The following is a 7,834-nucleotide window of genomic DNA, read 5'->3' on the forward strand; positions in this document are numbered from 1 at the left end:
GAGTAATGAACTTGTCGGTAGGTGAAATGTGGTTTTCGGTTTGTGTAATGATTACGTTCTATCAATTTAGACTCTGACTGTGAGTCAATGCTTCCAAAATTAAGCATTAGGTGTTAAATTATGTTGGAAATGGTCAAATGTGAACAACCGCCTTCAATGGAAAGTCGGATGAGTGCAGTAGTTAACATATTACATTTGATTTTTTTTATCGGCTCCTAACACAAACCAAAACAAACGTCATGGTGGTTAATTATTCCATGAGTAACCAGTTTCGCAGACTGATTTTTGGGTGAAGGCATTTCGATCGACATGCGCTTCTCTAATACAGGCTGCACCAAATTTTTGGACAGCCATCTAGATTACTATGCGCTAATATCCAGATAGAAAGAAAGATGATGATGGTCCCACCTTTTACCCCTACAAAGGTTTGAGCTGGATGATTTATCTTTAAGATAATAAAATATTACAATTTAACCAGGTTTGCAAACAAAATCGAACTGGTTACAATTACAGATCTAAATTCCCTCTAGAGTTTACAGTTGCTTCACAGCGTTATAAATGTGGAAAAGCTCAGGCGTCCACCTCTTAGTTTGCCTTTTTTCCACCTAAAATATGCAGAAGTATAACAAGCTTCTTCTTCTTCTTGTTCGCATTTCAAGCTTATTGCTTAGCGCATATTAGATTATTGCGTGCTCTCAACTTAGTGTTATAAATGCACTTCCACAGTTATTAATTGAGAGCTTTCAATGCCAATACCAATGCATGAATGTGTATATTGAGTGGCAAGCACAATGATACTCTATGCCCAGGGAAGTCAAGAAAAAAGAAAAAAGTATAACAAGCAATCAAGAGTTAATGAACAATCGACAAAGCATCCTATTACACTAGCAACCCCGCAATCTGATGCTATCATAATTTTCAGTAATGTCAGGAATGCTCACGAACCCCCAACATTTGCCAAAAAACTTACTACTAACTCAAGGTATCTTCCAAATAAGCTTCACAATTGCATTTTTTTTTATCAAATTTTAAATTCAGTCCTCTTTATCCGTAATACGCGCGCGAGGCTCAAACCTTTGTAGACTACTTTTTTTAATCTTCTACTATTACATCAAATTGAAAAAGCGAGATGAAAAAAACGCAGTAGGCTCTGCCCGCGAACGGTTGGTTTTGTATTCGCTGGCGCAGATTTCATCTGTTTTTCGCATATTTTTTTAATTGTACCAAATCAAACAAATATTAGTTTTCGCGTGTGGATAAGTGTAAATTAAGATCTATCACGTCTTAAGAAGTTTTTTTTAGTGATATTGTAATTAACGTGAAAAATCTGGGACAAGAAGCTATGTTGCTGTGGTGTCGCGTCGGTTGGTTTTTCATTTCGTTTGTTTTTGGTGCTTTGCCTCCCTCCCAAGAAGAGTTTTACCGGGTATTTTTTTTTCTTTTCTTGGTGCTGGCGTTCTACCTTCTGGAGGATGCACGCGAATGAGGTGTCAAGCAAAAATTCGGTGCAAATGAAAAACTTCGAATGTGATTCAAAATGTCGTGTTGGGTTGTAAAAACAACGCGGAAGATTTTTTCGATTACCGCGAGTAAACAAACCGGTCCTTTTTTGGAGGCAGAATTTGGTGAGATCCATCTGATTTATAATCAATCATAAATGCATATTTCCATATATTACTAAATACGCGCCAGATTTCGAAACGTCACATTTTGAAATCTGGAAGTGTGTTTGCAGTACCATTATTCATATGGTACCGTTATGTGTTTACATGCGGGGCTTATTGTATGTGAAAGTAACCTCGGAATGGACGTGAATTACCAGGCATTCTGAAATGGGTTGCTGAATCTGCAGTAGAGCTATCGCTTTCTAACTCCCGGATAAAACTTGCTTCAAATTATTACATCAAGGATTGTTGTAAGCAAATTTCTTCCATAATACCACTGCCGGCCAGTGGGGGTTAGATTGAATACACACATACACATACACACACACACACACACACACTACTATTACATCAAATTACATGGATTTTTACATCATAACCATCCCGGTGAACAGAAATAGTTTTTGCAGTGATACAATAATTATTAAAAAGTCGTTATGACAGCTATCCATATAAAATAAACCGCTAGAGATAACTTCGTCAAGATACATAATTTGTCAATTCATAAAAAAAAATCACTGAATAACTGTTCAAAAGACAGATTTAACGTGTGAAATGCAGTGTCTTTTAAATTCTGTAAGTGTTGCTGAACGTTTGATATGTCTAGGCATCGAATTGAAAATATAATGAATTTTGTGAAGCACAAATCAAGAAATGTGGTGTTCTTATTTCATCAGCGTTTCTAGTATTATATCTATGAAAGTCACTTCCTCTTTCCATTCGGTTACACAAATATCGAGGCAGCAAACCGTAGACTACTTTAAAAATGAACATCATAGTCAAATATACAATTCTTTGCTTCACCGACAACCATTGTAAGGCGTCTAGCATTAAATTTGAGGGAGTGAATCTATTACATCTATTACATGCGTACAAATCAAACGCATTATTTTATTCGGCAAGCGCTGTAATCTCGATATTTGTGTTGCATTGGACAGAAATAAAATGGACGGGCAAAAGTCTAGATGAGGAGAGATGATTGATTTGTATAGCTGTATTTTACTGGCAATAGTTAAATCGTTTTTCAATCGACATAGAATTCCATACTTCTTGGCAATTTTCTTGATGACATTGTCAATGTGAGAGTTGAACTTAAGTTTGTCATCAATAATCACGCGACGCGATCAATAGTCTCATCATCAATTACAACAAAGACGTTCTCATTTAATCGATTCCGCGAAATTACCATAAATTTAGCTTTACTTGTACTCAATTTTAACTGCTTACACTTCAACCATCTACTTAGATACTGCAAATCTTCATTCAAGTGTGAGATGACAACTTCTTAATCCTTAGCTGCAATGAATAACACAGTATCATCTGCAACAAGATTAATGTCACAAAATCGTAAAACACGTCGCAAATCATTAATATACATAATAAATAACAGGGGCCCTAATACACTTCCCTGGGGCACTCCAAAGTTATTCCACACTGGAAACAGAATCATTAATAACAGTATTTTGAGTTCCGTCACAAAAATAGCTTTCAAACCATTTACATGCAGTACTCGTAATTCCAAAGCGCTTGATTGATCTTAACAATAAGGTCCTAGAAATTGTTTTAAAAGTGCGTTTTAAATCAAAAAAAAAACAGCGATAATCAAATCTTTACACTCCAAGTTATTTTTCCACTTCGCTTATACCAAATTTAACACGGTTTCACAAGAATTACCTTCGTGATAACCCGATTGTTTTGGTATCAACAAACTATTACTATTCAAATACTCCAACAGCTGGCCTTTAACAACAAGTTCTAAGATTTTTTCTAATGTGTGAAACATGTTGATAGGATGAAACTCTTCGGATTTATTAGTTCTAGCAACTTTTTGAATAGGAACCACTAAGGATTTCTTCCAAATTTGTGGCACATGTCCAGTTTGCAATGATTCATTAATAAGGTCCAGCAAGATGAAAGCAATCTTGAATAACTCTAGCAGTAACATTGTCTACTCCAGCCGATTTTCCTAATGAAAAACAAATAACACTAAGTTGAGGGGATTAGAAGGAAAGGTGTGTAAATTGTTATGTGATCTACAAAACTTTTTGTACCATATGTCACTTTTCCGTTTAAGACGCAAATTGTACCAGCTGTTCGAGTTTTTCAAAGAAACAAATTTTGCTCAACTAGTTGATCGGTACAAGTTTTCAAAGCGTTATTAAGGGGTTACGCCTACCTGCAAACATTCAAAAAATCGATTTTTTTTTATTGTCCTAATCGAAAGTATATAAAGTCAAGAATATTTCCTCAAAAGATCAAGTTGATCCGATGAAAATTGTGAAAGTTATGCGACGTACAAAAATATTCACTTATAGTGGACTAAGCCCAACATGAAACTTTAAACGCGATTATCTCGGAATCATATTTTCAAAACCGGTGCCAAAAATATCTCGAAATGTATACATTCGATTTGTCCGATTCGTTTTGATTTCTGTTCAGTACTATTTTGTGCAGTCCACGATCGTTCGGATTTCGTCTATCATTTAATTTCGATTTTTTACAGCCGATCAAAGACAAATTTTAAGGATCAAAAATCGGCACTTCAACTTTGCAAGGCCGCCATTTTGTCAAAAATATTAAAAAAAAAAAACCGAACGATCAAGGACTAGTTTAACACATTCTTAACGATTTGTCATGGTTTTTTTTATATCAGATGATTACATCACAAACCGCCGTTGGCACCGCAAAAAGCGTTTTTTAGAACATCGTCCACGGGGAGCAGCCGTGCGGGGCACCAGGACCTCGTTTTTACAGCATCGACTGATAAATGTACCATTTAATATGTGTTCAATAAACGGCAGAAAACCGATTTTCAATATGTTGCGTCGTTCTCGAGAAAAAAAAACCAAACTTTCGCTTTTTTTCGGTCTTGCAGGTAGGCGTAACCCCTTAAGAACAGCTGTAGATTCATCTAAGTTACCGGCCGCGAATGGAAAATTCACACTCCTCTCAACAAGATTCGAAACAGCTTGCCTCGAATATTTCCTCCAGCATTTCAATTTTACAAAATTATTGTTATCGTTTACATGGTCCATGACATACCCTTGCCTGAGTTCTCGTAAGTGTGGTGCATTTGCAATGAAATACACGAGCACACTTCCCTGCACAGATTACCGGTAAATCACTCACCACAACCGTCACATTGCAACCACCGCACACTCCCACCTCTGCTTACCCAATATACATAAACGGAGACGCTATTTGCAACAACTACTACAGAGGGATAAATAATTAAATGTACAATGCCCCAGCTTGCTAAAGGATACCAATAGTTCGTCACGGCGAAAATAAAAAAAGCTGTTCTTTTGCTTATCGAAATCACTACGCGGCACGCGAAGAAACAATTGTTCTGCGGCACACAGCACAATTTCACACTTAATTGTCAATTAATTATCACAGCACTACGGACTAAACTATAACGTTTGCCATCAATACTGTCAATGATAAATAATGAAAAAAGTTTGGAAACATTCCATCTGCAAATGAACAAGGTTTTGCTCCCATCAAACACTAATTCTAGAAAAAAAACATTGGAAACCTTCAAAAAGATTGGAAAATTTTCAGCGAAGCATAAAGAAGTCCAACTTCTTAAACTTGAAAAACAAAAATCGGAACCATGGCTGAAATTCCGAGAAATGCACGGAAGTCCAGATAACTTCAGGGATCATTATAACAATTCCAATAATTTCAGGGTAGTTTAAAGAGAATTGTGAATACTTATGCAAGGCTTCAAACACTTCAGAGTAGTTTGTAGAACTTCAGAGCAGTCCCAGTATCTTTACAAAAATTGTAGGAACCTAATAGAAGTTAAGAGGATTGAAACTAAATTCCGAGAATTTCAGAAACGTTTTATCAACAGACTATTGGAAGTTCAGAAAACTTCTGCAGTACTTCAGGAGCTTCAAAGATGTTTCGAATAATTTATGCCAGTTGCAGAAACTTTCAAGAAGTTCTGATAATGTCAGGGAAATTAACCAAAATTACGCTCATGAAAATGTGTGCATTCTACTTGCCTACCTTGCCATTTTCAAAATCGCTTGATTTTCTGACTAAAAAATTGTGCAAATACTTAGTATCTAAAACACTGAAATGGCTTATAAAACGATGTGGCTGATTAAAACATTCTACGAAATGCCTTACATCCAAACGGTAAAACTAATAAAATTTGGTTTTTTAAAGATTTTAGCCAAAACTTTTTGTCATGCTGCCTATTAAAATGATTTCGTATGAGCAAAAGTGAAGAGAAACACAAAAACACTCTTTAAATGAAAAAAAAAAAAAAACGTTTTAATTCTCAACCGATTGTTTTGACGATAACATGAGGAATGAAAAACAGTATAGTAAGAAAAATGGCGATCACAGTACACGGCGAATGAGAACGACCCAAATTTGAGTTTAGTTCACTCATAATCGCCAAAAGTGCAGGAACTCAGCGATGCGTGAATTTGTCTCATGGTTTCCTGTGGAAAACCTAACAAATCTGCCGGAAAATGAGGAAATTGACGAAAATTTTATTCAGTCTCGGAGTAGTACCCATAGACTGAGTGAATCCAATCTTTACTTTTCTCAAATTCCGGAATTTTTCGCTGGAAAATCCTGGAAAAACCCGGGAAAACATGAGACAAATTTTACTCATCGCTGACTTCCTGCACTTTTGGCGATTATGAGTGATCTAATCTCAAATTTGGGTCGTTCTCATTCGCCGTGTAGAGTCCAAAAAAAAAAGGTTACAACCACACAGTAGGGTTGCCAGGGTTGCCATTCTAACAGCCTCCGTCAACCGCAGCAACTCACCAAGCCGACATTAGCCTGGTGACGATGAAGGGCAGACGCTGGAAGACTCTTGGTCATCATGTCCGCCGGTTGTTCCATTGACGAAATGTACCGAATACAAATTCGTCCATTCTTCACCATATCACGAAGAAAATGAAATTTGATATCCACGTGCTGCAGCCGTCCGTTCTTCTTGCAGTCCTCCGCAATCCTTATTGTGGACTGAATGTCCTCGAAGAAACTCACCGGAAGTTCAGCGACCGTTCCCAAATCACGAAGCAGACGAATCAGCCTAATTTCGTAACAAGCAGCCGCACACAATGCGTTCAGCTCAGCTTCCGTAGAGGATAGTGCGACCACTTGTTGCTTACGCGTCATTCAACCGGTAGTGCATCCAGCAACTTTGAATACACAACCACTGACGGAACGTCGGTCCACTGGATCATTGGCCCAGTCCGCATCGGAGAAAATTTGGACCATCGGAGCCTTCAAATCAGCACCATACATCAATCAGACATCCAGAGTCCCTTTTATAAAGGGTGATACGGTCAAAATTTGGTCAAGGGAAAACGCGTGTAAATCGGTGAAATCGTTTATTTAAAAAATCAAATTAAATTTCTTTTTCAAGTTCAATTAGTATAAAATTCAGGAAAAATATTCAGTTAGGCTTCCGCTTTTCCAAATCCGAATTGCCGGGCCTTACGCTTGACCCCTGCCATCAGATTTTGTACAGCCACCTTGTCCACCTTCTTCGCCGCAGAAAGCCAGTTTGCCTTGAACTGCTGCTCGCCCTTAGCAGTTTTTTTGGTCTTCTTTAGGTTCCGCTTGACAATAGCCCAGTATTTCTCAATTGGGCGGAGCTCTGGCGTATTGGGAGGGTTCTTGTCCTTGGGAACCACCTGCACGTTGTTGGCGGCGTACCACTCCATGGCCTTTTTACCGTAATGGCAAGATGCCAAATCCGGCCAAAACAGTACGGAACAACCGTGTTTCTTCAGGAAAGGCAGCAGACGTTTATTCAAACACTCTTTCACGTAAATTTCTTGGTTGACAGTCCCGGAAGCTATGAAAATGCTGCTTTTCAAGCCACAGGTACAGATGGCTTGCCAAACCAGATATTTCTTTGCGAACTTTGACAGTTTCATGTGCTTGAAAACATCTGCTACTTTTCCCCTTCCTTTTGCCGTATAAAACTCCTGTCCCGGAAGCTGTTTGTAGTCGGCTTTGACGTAGGTTTCGTCGTCCATTACCACGCAGTCAAACTTCGTCAGCATCGTCGTGTACAGCCTCCGGGATCGCGCTTTGGCCGTCGTATTTTGTTTATCATCGCGATTTGGAGTCACTACCTTCTTGTAAGTCGATAGTCCGGCTCGTTTTTTGGCTCGATGCACGGTTGT

This window comes from Ochlerotatus camptorhynchus, unplaced genomic scaffold (assembly GCF_037179485.1).
Source record: "Ochlerotatus camptorhynchus isolate MF236.1 unplaced genomic scaffold, CSIRO-AGI_Acam_v1.1 ptg000312l, whole genome shotgun sequence".
NCBI lineage: Eukaryota > Metazoa > Arthropoda > Insecta > Diptera > Culicidae > Ochlerotatus > Ochlerotatus camptorhynchus.